This window comes from Haliotis rubra, unplaced genomic scaffold, assembly GCF_003918875.1.
Source record: "Haliotis rubra isolate DU_JTF1 unplaced genomic scaffold, ASM391887v1 Scf1526, whole genome shotgun sequence".
In the NCBI taxonomy this organism is placed as follows: Eukaryota; Metazoa; Mollusca; class Gastropoda; order Lepetellida; family Haliotidae; genus Haliotis; species Haliotis rubra.
The window spans coordinates 48,782-66,583 of NW_025765477.1; the positions used below are offsets into that span (position 1 = coordinate 48,782).

General features: G+C 40.7%; 3 long non-coding RNA genes across 3 annotated transcripts; 1 reads left to right on the plus strand and 2 right to left on the minus strand.

Moving 5' to 3' along the window:
* Window positions 1-17,455, minus strand: LOC124270554. The gene is made up of 4 exons (XR_006896820.1): window positions 17,405-17,455; window positions 514-553; window positions 127-128; window positions 1-82 (listed from the first exon to the last, which is right to left on the minus strand). It is a non-coding gene; the product is annotated as an uncharacterized LOC124270554 (long non-coding RNA).
* Window positions 9,997-10,387, plus strand: LOC124270556. The gene is made up of 2 exons (XR_006896822.1): window positions 9,997-10,093; window positions 10,251-10,387. It is a non-coding gene; the product is annotated as an uncharacterized LOC124270556 (long non-coding RNA).
* On the minus strand, window positions 14,401-17,093 carry LOC124270553. The gene is made up of 5 exons (XR_006896819.1): window positions 17,081-17,093; window positions 16,626-16,663; window positions 15,593-15,674; window positions 14,649-14,753; window positions 14,401-14,425 (listed from the first exon to the last, which is right to left on the minus strand). It is a non-coding gene; the product is annotated as an uncharacterized LOC124270553 (long non-coding RNA).
* Window positions 17,456-17,802: the final 347 nt, after the last annotated feature.

Genomic DNA, 17,802 nt, shown 5'->3' on the forward strand with positions numbered 1-17,802 from the left:
TTCCAGGAATATATGAATATATCACAAATGGTAGATTTAAACTCACCCAGATACTGCTCCAAGAAGGCATGCATAGGTGAAGCTGTGAAACACAAATGAATTCACAGCTGTGCATGGAGCTAGAACGTCTTTGCATGTAAATTACATGCAAACCAAACACACACATGTAAATATGCACCTAGTTGAGGTGTAAAGGTTCGATCCTCAAGTCAATGTTACAGGTGACTGTACTGGATCTCGACATCGAAGCAGCAACTGTAACCATCAAATCTAGTGTTCGTCCGTCTCAGCTTGCTTGGGTTTGTGATCCGTCTAGACGACTGACGGTCACGGCATTACATATCGCCGTAAGTCACAAACAGCTGATCTAAACATGTTCCACTGATATATTGTCAATGCACGAATTAGGCATGCCAACTACCATTCTGATCAAGCATTTCTTACTGTCAATGGTTTATAAGAAAGGTTTAATAGCACTACGTTCCTGACTTGTATACTTCTCCGGGTACTTACAAATATGATAAAGCGGATGCCGTTTCCTTCAACTATTTTCCTGTAAAGAAAGACGCAAATGTGCATCACCTGTTGAACATTACAAAAAAGATTTAACCCGCATCCTACAGCTCTAACACTTTAAAGACAACAAATATGATTCGTAAAAAATAATAAAATGGATTTTTTTTCAGGAGTTTGAATCCCATATTTGCATTGGTTATAATCACAGGTTTGATACGAACATAGGTTGGTAGTGCCCCAAGTAGAAACAAGCTTTTAATACAGACAAGTGGTTTTGCCTAGGGAGGTTCACTAGAACGTTACAAAGGAGGTGCCCAGATCTCCTACCATGTACTTACTTTTTGGGGACGATTATAGCCAAGACGACAAAGGCCCAAAGAAACACCCCCCTGCAAAAAAAACAGGAATATCTGTCATGGAATGTTTAAAGGTCGTGTGATCTAACTGAAACGACCTTACGTTGGTTCACCATTACAAACAGGAGTATCGGTCATGGGATGTTTAATGGTGGTGTGACCTAACTGACACGACCGTACGTTGGTTCACCATTACAAACAGGAATATCTGTCATGGGGTGTTTAATGGACGTGTGATCTAACTGACACGACCGTACGTTGGTTCACCATTACAAACAGGAATATCTGTCATGGGATGTTTAATGGTGGTGTGACCTAACTGACACGACCTTACGTTGGTTCACCATTACAAACAGGAATATCTGTCATGGGATGTTTAATGGTGGTGTGACCTTACGTTGGTTCATTATTACAGCTGATGAATGATGAATGAATATAAGGTATCCTCAGACTATTGTCGGTCAACAGAGTTCACATGTTTAACATCCCAACTTCGCACAACACGAGGTCTGAAAAACTGAAGCACTTTGAATAAGTGATTAAAGACGGGTCTCTCAGACTGAATACCTTGCACATCTTTCACCATCTCAGAGCTGATAGTACGTGGGATGACTCTACACTTACATGGAAGCGTACAGCAGAGGCAACCCATCCAACCTGTGATCGGTTTGCTGAAAAACACACAGTATCACCCATTTGCAGGGCGTTGCCTTGATGAGTGATGGGAAATGGCATGGCGACCACAGGTATGTTACAAGTGTTGATCTTCATCTATACATTGATCTGTCTGCACTCACAGGACGAATGATCCGATTTAAATCACCAAAGATTTTAACTATTTATCAAATTATTATTATATTGGTGATATGTGCAAAGAAGTCATCTGAAAGAAGACAGTCTTGCGTCCTTGCAGTTATATCCTTAAAGAAAGCATTGTTTACTTACAAAAAGACAAAGATACTGACAGACCCAACCGCTGATATCTGTATCGCCATGAGGAGAAGGTACAGCTGTAAAAGTATTGGCACATAGGCTCTAGTAGTATCATGGGGCGGTGTAATGAAGGTAATCCAAGGATCCAGTATATCTCTTTAACATTGAGAATAATGCCGTAACGTTATTTAGTGTACTCTAGAGATTGATTGATTGATTGATTGATTGATTGATTGATTGATTGATTGATTGATTGGTTGGTTGGTTGGTTGTTTCCTCGCTATGTTAGCTTTACTTAAATATATAAATATGTCTCTAGTGAAATAACACAATATGTTTTATGATCCTTTTCAGCATTCTAACATAAGAGACCTACCCTCCATGTCATTGCTCTTCGGTTTTCCTTGCTTTTGAAGCCTTTCAAAGAAGGGTCGGCCACAGGTGCCGATGTTCCTGCTCCGGTAGCTGGCTTTGGTTTTGGCTTTGGCTTTGGTGCTTGTGCTGGTTCTGGAGGTGGTGGTGGTGCTGTTGCTGCTTATGCTGCTGCTACTGCTGTCGTGAGAACTTGTTCCGTAGATGATGTTACAAAGGCTTGCCTTGGTGGAGGCGGCTTTTGACCATCGGGTACGTAGGGGACATAACCCAAATTTCTCACACCTGAAAACATACAATGTACAGGATGCAGCTTCATTGCAATGACAATATTAAATTAAATATATTTTAACCACCCCCGCTAGACAAAACAAATCCCGCCTTATCCCGTTTGTTAAACAGGTGGCATGTGCTATGGTAATCAACGCAGCGCTTCAGAGCCGAAAACATCCTTTTTAGCATTGTTTAAGCCAAGGGTTGTTGACTTTCATCACGGATAGCAGATATTCATCTTGATATATACATGCCATTATGAAAGAAATACTGTTCGTCTGCACGATCATTCTCGAGGTGCATTAACCATCTTTTTGAAAGAATGGATGTATGAAATGAATTATCATGAAGAATACATATTCCACTGGCCTATATCAAGGCCCAGTTTTCACCCTTGCCATTAACCTGTGCTGAAAATGACTATTCCTTATCTTTTTGAAAATGACTAGTGCAATATCAGAGAATTATGAACAAAATGAGATTGAGACCACCCTTGCAAACATTGATATAACGTTCGGTTGCTCCGGTGTCGCTGTAACTGCCTTGATGCAACGTTACAGACAAGAACATTAAGACTAGGGGTACCTACGCCTAATAATGCCCGGTCCTTTTGTACTTTGCATCTGCGGAATCGATTCCTGACACAGTAACATCATCAGCGATGAATGCCTTGCGTCACATGGTAAGTCGACAGACAGAGGCCAGGCGAGACATGGCTCATTGACTTAGGGTTTACAGAGCTTACAGGAGACAATTATTAACAGAACACAATCGTCGTCAGAAACTGAGATTGGCCTGGACTGCACATCGTTGGCAGCGACGTGACTGGCTGAGGGTCTTCATCACGATGGAAAACTGGTTTTGTCAGTTCAGCGCTGAAGGAAGACACCGTGCCGAATAGAAGAAAGAGTTGAGTTGAGTTGAGTTGGGCTTTACGTCACATCGGCATTATTCCAGCCATATAGTGACGAGAACAAGTCTGCATTAATATACATTGTAAGTACAAAGTGGTTTCGTTTCAAAGACATACATTCATTACGTTGTCATTTTTAGAACAGAGAATGTCATAGCACTAGATTGAAAAGCAGATACATTCGTTATTGACATTACACAGTTCAATAGAAGAAAGAACAACGGTGGCGTTCAGGAGGTCGGGTCTTATGGCCGAGGGTAGTTATGGTGTGGGTTGGAATTTGTGTGCCGGATGTAATGGAAATGTGACAGCTCAGCGTTACATTGATGGCATTATTCACCCAACTGCCAAACCACTTCTACAACAGCGGCCGCGTAATGTCCTTTATCAGCATGACAACGCCTGGCCCCAAACAGCCGGAATTGTATAGAACTTCCTTGCAGCCAACAGCGTCAATATTGATGTGCCCTGCACGCCTCCCAGACATGTCCACAAGAATCCCCCTGGAATGTCATGGATCGTTGTCCACGTTGTCCACGTCGTCCAGCCATCCAACTAGGTACTCCACAAAGAGGACATCAACCAACCACTGGCTTTTCCTCATTTGATAGTCTTTGTAGTAGAGTGCTTTTTGTTAAAGGTCACATGCAACCAAAAAATCAAACATAATTAAAACACAATTATCACTTATTCATGACATATAATATACATTGCTGGTTATGAAAAAACATATAAACAAAATTATAAGCGTACAATCGCAAATCAAAAGTGCAATATTGTGTACTTGGGTTTACTTCCCTCGAAACGAAGCAGCCGGGATACCGAACCCAGTCAGAGCAGGTGGGTGTGCACTCAAGTGTAACGGCTGGTTCATTTGCAGATGCCCTTACGGCTGATTGTGTGTGTATATATAGAGATGTTGGGTTTTGTAAATACATGCCCATTTTTGGTGCATAACATTTTGCAATCAACAGACATCATAACATGTCATGTATACAAGTATCACACCTGCCTGTCTGTCTAATTACATAATGTGACAGAGACCGAACTCGTGCCATAAATCAATGCATTTTGTTTATGGTGTATAGCCTGATTGGTGTTAAGTTCAAATTGCATGTGGTCAGTGATCGCAGTTGTGTATTGAATATTGTCATTAGCAGACAGGCAGGCAGACACACAGGTGTCAATAAAACAGACATTGAGTTTTGTCTGTGACAACGACATATCTATATCACAGTTTGAAATTCTGTCAACGCTAAATAATAACATTGCTTTTAAGTATCGAACTGAGAAAGTGTCTCGGTAAGAAGAACGTGTGGTGAAATAGACAAATGAAATTATATAAACAGTTAATTTACTGTCATAACATATAAAAAGCTCGCGCCTGTGAGATATCAACAAAACATTAGAAAAATAGCTCACACCAATGCCTTCACCGAGTATTCACCCGACAACCCGCTTCCAAGCTGCGCGAACCTATTTACTTGCGTACGTGCTATGAGCGCAGCCCAGCTGTTGAAACCCGTTTTCCCCAGAAAAGTCTGGGGAAAATTAGTGAAACGTTTGAACTCCGATTTCGCGCGTTTTTTTTCATCGCGTTATTTTTCAACTTTATTAGTTGAATTTGCATTTTTGACGATTTGTTTCGGTATGTCCATACCGAAAGGTATCAGAATCTGCAAAGTTGTGTTTTACGTTGCATGTGACCTTTAATTAAGCACCGACTGTACTTTTGCAATGATAGGTTTTCAGCACGTACCTAAAACTTCTCATGGTGACCACGAAACACATTCAAAATGTCATTTTGCGTTTCTTACACGATTCTAGGTAAATACCGAGTGTAACCTCCATGTGACTGTATGACAGCCAGCTCTTTCCTCCTCATACCCCCTGACAGCCTCCTGTTCCTCTGAAGAGGCAGTCTACGCCATTCCTAGTGTAAACCAGCTTCCAATTAGACCAGGTTCTGTACAGGAGGATCCCTTTGTTGCACACGATGAACAATCATTTCACAATCATTCAATCGTGAGATATGTCAAGGAGTAATTAACTAAGTTCCTTGTGTATATATACTAATGAAATGCAAATGATTTATCGTATTCATTAATTTTGTAAAAACCGATTGTGTAAATAATAGTGACTTTCATGAAGATCTTCCCATGTTTAAAAGCCTTTGACATAAACGTTTTAAATGACAAAAACAGTTTGTTAGTAGAACGTAAGTGTTATTGATCAACCTGTCTTGTATCACCAAGCATCATATTTCAGACACCAGCTGAATATGTGACGTGTAAACAGTCATATCTGATCTTAGACAACAATTCACTGTTTAGTATCACTAGTCTTGTATGTATACCCGTGAAGGCCCGGGTTAGAATGTGCCTTCAGTAACCCATGCTTGTCGTAAGAGGCGACTAACGGGATCGGGTGGTCAGGCTCGCTGACTTGGATGACATATGTCGTCGGTTCCCAATTGTGCAGATCGATGCTCATGTTGTTGATCACTGGACTGTCTGGTCCAGACTCGATTATTTACAGACTGCCGCCATATAGCTGGAATATTGCTGAGTGCGGCGTAAAACTAAAGTCACTCATCACTCTTGTATGTATATTTATTAGCCGGATGTTTTGTCGGTACAGAATGTATCGTAAACACTGTATAACTTACTTGTGGGAAATTATTAAACTGTTTCTGTCTTTAGTAAAGTTTTAGACTGCCTTATATTTTTCAGTGTGTTTTGGATAAACCAGTGGACAATATGTACAGAGTACAAGATGTACAGTGTACAGGCAGATACGGGGGTATATTGATACGCTCTGATACTCACGTAGAACAAATTAAGTTACAGAGATCTTCTGTAGTGGTCATTACTTGATGTCACAGAATCTTGTGATCTTGTGTCCACAAAATCTTGTGATTTTTCGTTGTGAAAAGACGGAAAAATACGCAGGTTTCTGTGACTTTTGCTTAATGCACGAACTTCAGGAACGGGTTTAAATTACAGAGAAGGGCTTAACACCTAAAGCCATTTATGAATATAAGAGAACAAAAATCGGTTAAGGTCGTTTGCCTCAGTAAACGCGCCAGGCAAATGTGTCGTTTGAAGCTGACTCAGAAAGGTTCTTGCAACGACTAGCAAATGAATTCAACCTGGGTTCAATACGTCCAGTAAACAACAACCAAAGCTGTGGAAATATTTCATACTTCAGACACCAAAGATCCAGGAAGCCGAGGTTGTCATCGAGAGAGAGAGAGCGTGATATTGCAGTTTGGAGAAATTTACTAGATGAAATCAAGACAGTCGCGCGAAGTTGAGAAAAGATACTCCCTTTCCTCAGGACAGTAGGCCAGTGCACAAATAAGTGACATGGCTAACAGTACAAGTGTGTCGTTAATATATCAATTTGCTCCCGTGTCCTCCTTTCTTCTCCTGAGTCTTCCATCTGCTCCCAGGCATAAAGAAAGCTGAAACCTCAGGACATTTCACGTAATAGCAACTTAGGAGACAAGAGAAGGCCTTCACCGCAACTGGGATAACTCCCCGCTCTGCAAAGATTTATCAATGAGTACATCGATTACGTTGTACAATCGTGTTAATGTCTTCAGATATTGCTAACTTACCACTCAACCCTCATATACAGGCATACCTAACCTCGTGTTTCTTCAGGAACGGAGACTAACCCTGTATTTAACTGCGACAGAAGAATAACGTCTATAGCGAAGCGTGCAGTAGTAATCGCGTCACTCGGTGAAATCCATAGGTATACACAGACGGTATGGACGCACTCGTCGCCTTTTGTGAATACTAATGACCCTTTCACTCGCGGGTAGATTACCACATATTGCGCGACTGATATCATGTTAGATGAGCCACGGAATCACAGCAATACTTTCAACATTAATCTGGGCATGTAATGATCAGTTAGCTGAGTTAGCAACATGGTCGGATATAACGTTCCAACAACTTTCTCTCCCTCTCTCTCTCAATGAATATGTATAACTAAATACAAACATGATTACTTACTGACGTGTATTTGGTGTAGCCGAGTATTCTGTTAACGTGAACGAAGAATGCCTGTACTGACGCCGCGTAACTCAAGATGGTTCACACCCATAACCCCTACATGCCACTACCCCTACACTCCAGTACCCCTACAGCTAGTTAAAACAACACCTAGCATTTACCTGTCTGATATAATAGACTAATCCTAAAGAGGGATTAGTGCATGGAGCATAGATGAGATCAGGGATGCATAAATGTGATTAGTCTTTTGTGGCAAGGAAATTAGTGGTCTCATGATGAAAACAAACCTCAACCCTGAGTAGAAGAAACATACAATTGGAAAAGTGTTGTGATTGCTAAATGTTGTTAAGAAAAGTTGTTATAGTGCACTTTAATGTTACATATATTACAATGTTGAGAAGTTGAGAGAAATAAAACGTGGAGATGATACAGGAAATTGAGATTGTTCCATACAGTATATAAGTGCTGACATGAAACAAACATGGCATCAACATGGCTGGTCTTCGCAATGCTGAGTTTGTTATGTCACGGAGAGGTAGCCGTCAAGTTCTGTTGGATGGATATCTTCACACTAAGAATGTTGAGCGACAGACCTGTGTACACTGGAAGTGTGTGCAGTCAACATGCAAAGGAAGAGTCACAACTGTTGGCGATGTGGTAAGAAATACGACTGAACACAATCACCCACCAGAGGATAGCCAGAAGGTCCGGTTTGTCAGCAACCTGAGGAAGAGAGCCAGGGAGGAGTCAATACCGATGCGCACCATCTACAACAACGAGCTTACCAACCTGACTGATGACGAGACACGTACCATGCCCTCCTTTCCATCTGTTAGCAGTGCCCTGTACCGCCACCGCCAGAAGACGATTCCTGTCTTACCACAGACGAGATCAGAAGTCGACCTCCAAGATCCCTGGACGCAGACAGCAGATGGTAGACCATTCCTCCTGTTTGCGGACGGCCATGACGACAAGATCTTGGCCTTCGGAACAACATATCCCCTCATCTTCGCCCTTCTTCCGGACCGCCAGACAACAACCTACTCCAGACTCTTCCGATTGCTCAAGGATGAAGTTCAGCAGAGACTCAACAGACCGCTTGATCCTGCCTGCATCCAGACCGATTTTGAGCTAGCAGCAATCCACGCCATAGAAACAGAATTTCCCACTGCTGACGTGAAGGGCTGTTTCTTCCATTTCTGTCAAGCCATCTGGAGGAAGGTTCAGGATCTTGGACTAGCTGTTGCCTACAAGGAAAACCCCGAAGTCACCAAGTGGATCAGGAGAGCAGCTGGACTACCTCTACTTCCTCAAGCCGCGGTCCAAGACACTTGGATTGAAGCCATGGATGACACTCCTGACGTCCCAAGAGCTGGCGTCTTCAACGACTACATCGTGACAACATGGGTCGACGACACTCACAAAGGCAATGTAGCATGCTGAACCATTCATCCGTGATGTTCTCTCCACCCACAGGAGGTAAACATGCTCATTCTCTCGAAAACGATTGAACTGTCAGGAGAGCAATGGTTTCAGTATGATGTGTACACAATACCAGAATAACTCAAGTCCGACCTTGGTACTGGCGTCCCTGGAGAACACGCTGATTGTACACACAGGAGTGCTTGGTGCCACTCTCAATTATTCCCCTTTGTGGTGGCGCTAGAGTCGTCCGCCATTAAGCGGCTGCAAATTGACATTGACGTTTACGTCTGGGAACTTGCTGGGTTTTTTCGAAAATATGTCTCGGGACAGATGTAGGCCTTATGAACGTGGATCAGGGAGAATTTGTGATATGAAAGACTGTTCAAATAGCCAGAGAAATCTACGTATATGGAAGGAATTGCCCTGTACAGTCCATAAACTGCCACGGAAGGACTGCCCTTGTTTGTTTCCCTATCATCTCCATAGGTTTCCTGTGAATGAAGATCGTCGTCGTGTTTGGGTGTCACGTGTTAATCGGAAGGATTTTCACTCATCTCATAGCACTGTGGTATGTCAAGATAATTAGTGGCACAATAGTTTATCCCATCTGATAACTAGAGATAATGAAACATTAGATATTTTGTTATTCATGTAGGGCCTACAGTGCTGGACCCCGTTTCACAAAGCTCTCGTAAGCTTAAGATCTCGTAGCATTCGTACCTCCTATGTTACAGTATAGGAGGTACGAATGCACTGTAGGGTAAAGCTATGCAACAAAGGGTTGAACGACAATTTTTACTAGTAACATATTCCAACATTTTAAAAGCTTATGTGCTACAAATCATTATTCTAGAGACATTTCAATTGTAGAAACTTACTGATATCTTGCAATATATCTCAAAAATATTGAGAGGAAACAGTCTATTTATCATTATTTACTCAATATATCTTTACTTAAAATTAGTTAATAATAACATTACTCGATTAATTTATTATGTAATTTATTATTACTTAATTACTTTACCCTCCGTGTATCGTTAGCGTACACATAGTACACGGATGTAAAGAATTTCTTATTTACATAAACATAAAGGCTCGAGTGAACAAAATTGTTGAAAATGTGATAACCCATTGCAGTTACTGGAGTGACATTGGCTAAATAGAAATGTAATTATTTTATTTCTATAACTTTTTTTCAGATATGCTCAATTCATTTTTTGGATGGCCATCCAAGCAAACAAAATCCTGTTCCAGTCTTAAATTTGGGATATCAAATAAAGGTTAGTGTACTTTTAGTTTAATGTAATGTACAATATAGTCCTACTTGTGATGTATTAAACGTAAAGTTATTTTGACAATTATGTTATTAACTATTTATTACTGTTCCTTGATGTAAATGTATAATAGCCTGTTATACTTTAACTTTCCACTCTCCAGGTGACACAAGGGAGAAGGACCATTTTCCGACACCCTCTCTCTGATGTTTCTCGGACCCCAAGGAGCAATCAACTGACTGAGGAGTGCCATGCTGAAGCTGAACTGACAGATCAACCTGTATCTCAAGCTGAAGAGAAGGAAAAGGAGAATGATGGCTCCAGACCAAGAAATTGTGACTGTTGTAAACAGAAGTCTTGTTTTTGTCTTCACAGACCTATGATAAAAGTTCCAAACAGAACTGTAGGAGTACACGTTCATTTTAACAAGTCAGTAGATCACCGTTATGCAACCCAGCACTACACGACCAAAACAAAGAATGTCTCTGTTCAGGTTAATTTTCCTACCTTTTCTGCAGACAGTATTAAGACTGACACTGATTCTGTGTTTTACACTGGACTTACTCTACAAGTGTTTCTGTCATTAATAAGTTATCTTACAGCTGTACTGCGGTCAAACATTAAGATGCCACTCTCAGATCAAACACTACTCACACTTATGAGACTTAGGCTGGGAATTCAGTTTCTTGATCTCGGGAGAAGATTTTCAATTTCCACGCAATTAGCAAGTAAAATTTTAGGAATTTGTATCTCAATTTTAGCCAGAAAGCTGAAGGATTGCATTGTTTGGCTCCCAAGAGATGTTATTAGATCCTCAATGCCAATGTCCTTTAAGACTACCTATCCACACACTACCTGCATTATTGACTTACAGAAATGTTCTTGCAACGTCCATTTTCATTGGAGGTTAGAGCTCAAACCTACAGTGCATATAAAAGTCACAATACTGCCAAAACTCTTGTTGCGTTTGCTCCCAATGGGTATATTATGTATGTTTCAAGATGCTATCGGGGTCGTGCAAGTGATGTGTATATCACCAAGAACTCGGTTTTTCTAAACTACTTGTTACCTGGTGATGAGGTAATGACAGATAGAGGCTTTACAATAAGCAATGAACTTAATGCTAGAAGAGTGAAAGTGAACATTCCTGCTTTTATGAAGGGTCGTAAACAACTGAGTGCTACAGAGTGTATAGAAACACGAAGAATTGCATCTGTAAGAATACATGTAGAAAGAGCAATTACCAGGTTGAAGTCTTACAGAATTTTGAATCAGGTTCTACCTCTTAATTCTGTTCAAAAGTTGGATAAGATAGTCAAAGTGTGTGCAGTCCTGTGTAACCTCAGACCAGAACTCATCAAGGACAAAGACTGAGTAGTCATGTATGTTTCAGACATCTAGTAGGCTGCTTAAGCTTATGAGATGTATGTGATTTTGCAATGTGATATATCACCAACAAGAATGATAAATTATAAATACATATTCTCATTGAATTGATGTTTAAATCATTAAACTGAATGTTTACCTCACCTTGACTTTTGTTATCATTGCTGTTTTATGTTTAAATACCAACCTATAGATATTCAATGAATTCAAACTTGTAAATCACCTTAACCCTTAGACTGCCATATGCATGGCACCATATATACAGTGATAGAAACTACTAGTGGCAGATGGCCACCACTTTTGTCTTTGGGCCACTGATATTTTGGAGAAGAAAATAGCAGTTAGTGACCACCAAAAGTGTGGTTTTTTTTACAGATACATCACCACTTGGGCCACTAGGAAAATCTCACAAGTGTCTGTAACTGTATATATGGTCCCATGATATGTGTGACAACAATACTCCTGCTTCAGGGGGTTAAACATTTCATCTTAAGTGTGAGTAATAACATGAGATATAAATACTGATCATGTTCATTAAAAACAAGAACACATATTCATTTCATACTGGTACATTGTATTTTATTTATCAACTAGCGTTACTAGCATGTGAAATAGTATTTGACTTGAACTGTAGTTTTCTTCATAAAATATCAGCAATTCGTAAAGTTTTATTACTATTCATTTGAGTGTCAGTGAGTGAAGGAAATGTACACATTTACATGTTATATACAAATTCTTAACAGTAAGTCAATAACATAGTAGATACATCACTTCCGGTGCCAACACTATGGTTGTGTCACCGGAACCTACCAAGTTCAGGGTGCGACATCACTACCAGACAGACGTGCCAACACTATGATTGTGTCAGCGGAACCTACCAAGACCAGGGTCCGACATCACTACCAGACAGACGTGCCAACACTATGGGTGAACCTACCAAGACCAGGGTGCAACATGACTACCAGACAGATGTGCCAACACTATGGTTGTGTCGGCGGAGCCTACCAAGACCACACTACCAGACAGATGTGCCAACACTATGGTAGTGTCAGCGGAATCTACCAAGACCAGGGTGCAACATGACTACCAGACAGATGTGCCAACACTATGGTTGTGTCGGCGGAGCCTACCAAGACCACACTACCAGACAGATGTGCCAACACTATGGTAGTGTCAGCGGAATCTACCAAGACCAGGGTGCAACATGACTACCAGACAGACGTGCCAACACTATGGTTGTGTCGGCGGAGCCTACCAAGACCACACTACCAGACAGATGTGCCAACACTATGGTAGTGTCAGCGGAATCTACCAAGACCAGGGTGCAACATGACTACCAGACAGATGTGCCAACACTATGGTTGTGTCTGCGGAATCTGTAACATCACTACCAGACAGTTAACACTATGGGAGCGTCAGTTGAACCTATCAAGACCAGGGTGTAACATCTATACCAGACAGATGTGCCAGCACTATGGTTGTGTCAGCGGAACCTACCAAGAACAGGATGCGACAACAGCACTGCCAGACAGATATGCCAACACTATGGGTGAACCTACCAAGACAGTTAACACTATGGGTGCTAACACTTCCATTCCAGCTTGCCAGCTTAAGAGGTGGTATTTGAACCCACGATCGTAAGTTGTTCTTCTTCGTCGCACATATTTTTGCCGGCAATCCATTATGTCGAACATCTGTTTCAGTACAACTTAAGACCAACGATTTTTTTCATTCCAATCTTGGTCCAAAATGAACATGTAACTATGTGAAGAATTAAGTTTTGTACTTTGTAACTTTAGGGACAAAACCAGTACTTATGCTGATGATGAAATTCTACTGTCAGGGGAAATCTGAACAGAGATAAAAAAACCAACAATTCTATTCATGATCGAGTAAAGTAAAACAAACAAAATCAATATCAGTAGACCTACCCACCAAACTAAAGGCACTTCAGTTCTTAGACGGGAAAATAACACTGTCTAAAACAGATACATATTGACACTACTGATATTGCTAGTAATTGTGTGTACATGTACCACGTTATCAAGGTAATAAAACATACAATATGCCTCGTGTCGTGTCTCAGCCATGGCGGAGAACCTACGGGGTCTTGAAATTTGAGCAACATTCGCAGCACAGGCTATATTGCGCAACACAAAAGCTTAGCTATGCAAAGGATAATTGCATCCTTCGTATGCGAAAATATATTAAAGAAAGCCAGGCAGTGGTTCTCTTTGGTGAAACCATGGTTGTCCTTAGCTAGCATCAGCTGAATGGACGTGGTAAAGAGCTGAAAGGGAATATACCAGCATCACTAATTGTAATAACATTAATGTTTACCCTTGGGCGTTCACTGATCTTCATCAGGTTTAAATCTCTGTATTTTTAATCACAAGATGTGGACGTAATTCGACAAACAATGCATCTCGTCTACTATCTACATGTATACTTAGCACATTAAAACACTAAAACGTAGCTGCTTTGATAATCAGTGATGATAATGAGTGAGTGAGTTTAGTTTTACGCCGCACTCAGCTATATTCCAGCTATATTGCGGCGGCCTGTAAATAATCGAGTCTGGACCAGACAATCCAGGGATCAACAGCATGATCATGCCTTTGTATTAACGATGCATAAAGAATAGTAATTTCATGTACCTTATTGTTCACACAAAACTCTCATAACATATAATCCTTATAGAAACTATAGTTACAGTTGGTATAATGTTACTTAGTACAAAACAATGTCAGAGGTTCCTGTATTCTGCACATTTATGCATAAAAAATCCGCCGTCAGTTTTTTCACGATCCATAAAGAATTTGTGTTTTCATAAAAAATAACACTTCTTTAAATATTTCCTTGTACTCGGAAATTCATCTGCGTCTGTCCATCCTATTCACTTACCTCACAGAGGACAAATGCAATGGCTCCACCAATGGCAGTGTCCCGAAGCTGTAAATATAAACATATAAGGTATTTCACCTTATTATAACAAAATACTGTTTACGTTGCAAGCTTGTGTCATGTTAAACTACAACACAGCTGGTTAAACTACAAAAATGTGTTGAATGTCTCAGATTTTAAAATATTTAAGACTTGAAAGACTCATAATAGTATTTTCTGTGCTGGTGGTGCTTGACGTAAGTATGTGGCATGGTCCTTCACTGTCACTCACCTTGTAAAGTCCAAAGGCGAAGTAAGTGCCGATGCAGATGGCGCCAGTGACGACGAACACCACGACGGTGACAAAAATTAGCCCCTTCTTCATGTTGATGTCAGCCTAAAACATAAAGGTTGTGTTACATAAGTTAAACAGTGAGTAGTTCGATGGTCGTTGTTTAACGCCGCACTCAGCAATATTCCAATTATATGTCTGCAGTCTGTAAATAATCGTGTCTGGGCCAGACATTCCAGTGACCAACAGCATGAGCATCGATCGACGCAATTAAGATACGATGACATGTGTCACCAACCCGATCCCGTTAGTCGCCTCTTACGACAAGCATGGGTTGCTGAAGACAAATTCTAACCCGGATCTCAACGGATTAAAAGGCTGAGTAGGTAAGTCGGGTTCCACGTCTCTATTCCTTCAATGTCGCGGCAGGGGACATCAGAAATGGACTCCAAATATTGTACCTAAGTGTGGAATCGAACCCGGAACTTCGGCTTGAAGAACGAACACTACCTCATTGCCCCATGACTTAACTGACTAAACAAGGCCATGGTTTGTGTATTTCACGTTTTAATAGTAACATAAGTGAGTGAATGAGTGAGTTTAGTTTTAGCAATATTCCAGCAATATCACGGCGAGGGACACGGAAAATGGGCTTCACATATTGTACCCATGTGAAGAATCGAAACCGTCGACGTCGGCGTGACGAGCGAACGCTTTCAGCCAATATTTCATAACACATATGAAAAGAGAGTTTAATGGAATATCTTACAAAGTTTAGAAAGACAGTTTCTAGTCCTCTGATGAATGAATGAATGAATGAATGAATGATAATTGATTTGTGTAGAGCCTGGTTTCCAGATTGGACATGACTGCTCAACGGCGCTTGTTGAAGTGAGCGGAAAAAAGATAAAAAGATATCTATTTTATACTATGATCGTCCCTACCTTTACGGAAAAGATGGCGACAGACAGGTAGGTGAGTCCCATCATTACACTAGCGGACAGCAAGCTGTAGGTTGCAAAATGCCTGAAATATAACATTGATGGAAATACATTTGAGCAAAATATACATGTTTGATACATGTTTGCACGTGTTTAACGCCTGTTGTTAAAAAAATTGACTGGTGCAAAGAACATGACACGAGACGGGTTTTTTTTAGTTACGTATTGTAACTTAGAGCCGATTTGTACTACTCCACCCAAACCCCCTTCAAACAATGTTTTTAAAAACGATATGAACAGAAAATTACTGTAATTTCATCCAAATGTGTATTAGCTTATTTGAGGGGCATGTAGAAGTTGGAGCTGTAAGGAAGTATACCAATCTATAGATGAACAACCTATTTATTACAGTGAGAGCGACGTGTTCTAACATCGATATCAAAGAAGTGACGAACAGAACACGATAGAGAGGCATACATACAAGTGTGAAGATGTGTTTGTACAGTGCAATGGGAGTTAGGACTGCAATGAAATAGGGAAGCCAGTTAACAACGCATCGCCTAGATAGATATGCCTTTCAATCCTTATTGAGGATCATCACTTGCTTGATGTCGATGTTAACATCGCTCTCACTTTAAATAAGCAGTTGCGCATCCATAGATTGTTATCTGTCCTTAAAATGTGAGTTGTTGACGGAGTATCTATTTCATACTATGACGTTCAACATATCTGAATTCAAGTTGGATAAATGTATTAATTTCATATTTATCCGACAGTCTGTTTGTTGCCACTAACGACACACGGCATCGCCTGGTAGTGGCCAGCGAACGCTAGAGTCCAGGAACACCACTCAGGTGACTGGTGATGATCAACTGGATCAAATGTCAGTTGCCAATAATGACATATGGACCACTTCTCGTGGGTAGTTGCCACCAACGATAACATATTTGATAGAAGATAGCGCCCAGATATATTGTAATTTTAGTTTTTCTCCAGGAATATATAAATATGTCACAAAATGTAGATATAAACTCACCCAGATACTGCTCCAAGAAGGCATGCATAGGTGAAGCTCTGAAACACAAATGCATTTACAGTTATGCATGGAGCTAGAACGTCTTTGTATGTAAATTACATGCCAACCAAACACACACCTTGTAAATAAGCACCTAGTTGAGGTGTAAAGGTTCGATCCACAACTCAGTGTTACAGTTGACTGTACTTGATCTCGACATCGAAGCAGCGACTGTAACCATCAAATCTAGTGTTCGTCCGTCTCAGCTTGCTTGGGTTTGTGATCCGTCTAGACGACCGACGGTCACGGCATTACATATCGCCGTAAGTCACAAACAGCTGATCTAAACATGTTCCACTGATATATTGTCAATGCACGAATTAGGTATGCCAACTGCCATTCGTTATTGTCAGTGGTTTATAAGACAGGTTTAGTATGACTACGTTCCTGAATTGTATTCTTCTCCGGGTACTTACAAATATGATAAAGTTATGCCGTTTCCTTGAACTATTTTCCTGTAAAGAAAGACGCAAATGTGCATCACCTTTTGAACATCAAAAAGAAGATTTAACCCGCATCATATAGCTCTAACCCTTTAAAGACAACAAATGTAATTGGTAAAAAATAATGATAATGATTTTTTCAGAGTTTGAATCCCATATAATCACAGGTTTGTTAGCAAAGTAGGTAGGTAATGCCCAGGGTAGAAACTAGCCTTTAATACAGACAGGTGGTCTTGCCTCGGGAGGTTCACTAGAACGTTACCGAAGAGGAGCCCAAATCTCCAACCATGTACTTACTTTTTGGGGAGGATTATAGCCAAGACGAAAAAGGCCCACAGAAACACCCCACTGTAAAACAAACAGGAATATCTGTCATGGGATGTTTCATGGCCGTGTTTTCTAACTGAAACGACCTTACGTTGGTTCACCATTACTAACAGGAATATCTGTCATGGAATGTTTAAAGGTGGTGTGATCTAATTGACACTATCTTACGTTGGTTCATTATTACAAACAGGAATATCTGTCATGGGAAGTGTAATGGACGTGTGACCTAACTGACACTACCTTACGTTGTTTCACCGTTACAAACAGGGGTATCTGTCATGGGATGTTTAAAGGTGGTGTGATCTAATTGACACGACCTTACGTTGGTTCACCATTACAAACAGGAATATCTGTCATGGGATGTTTAA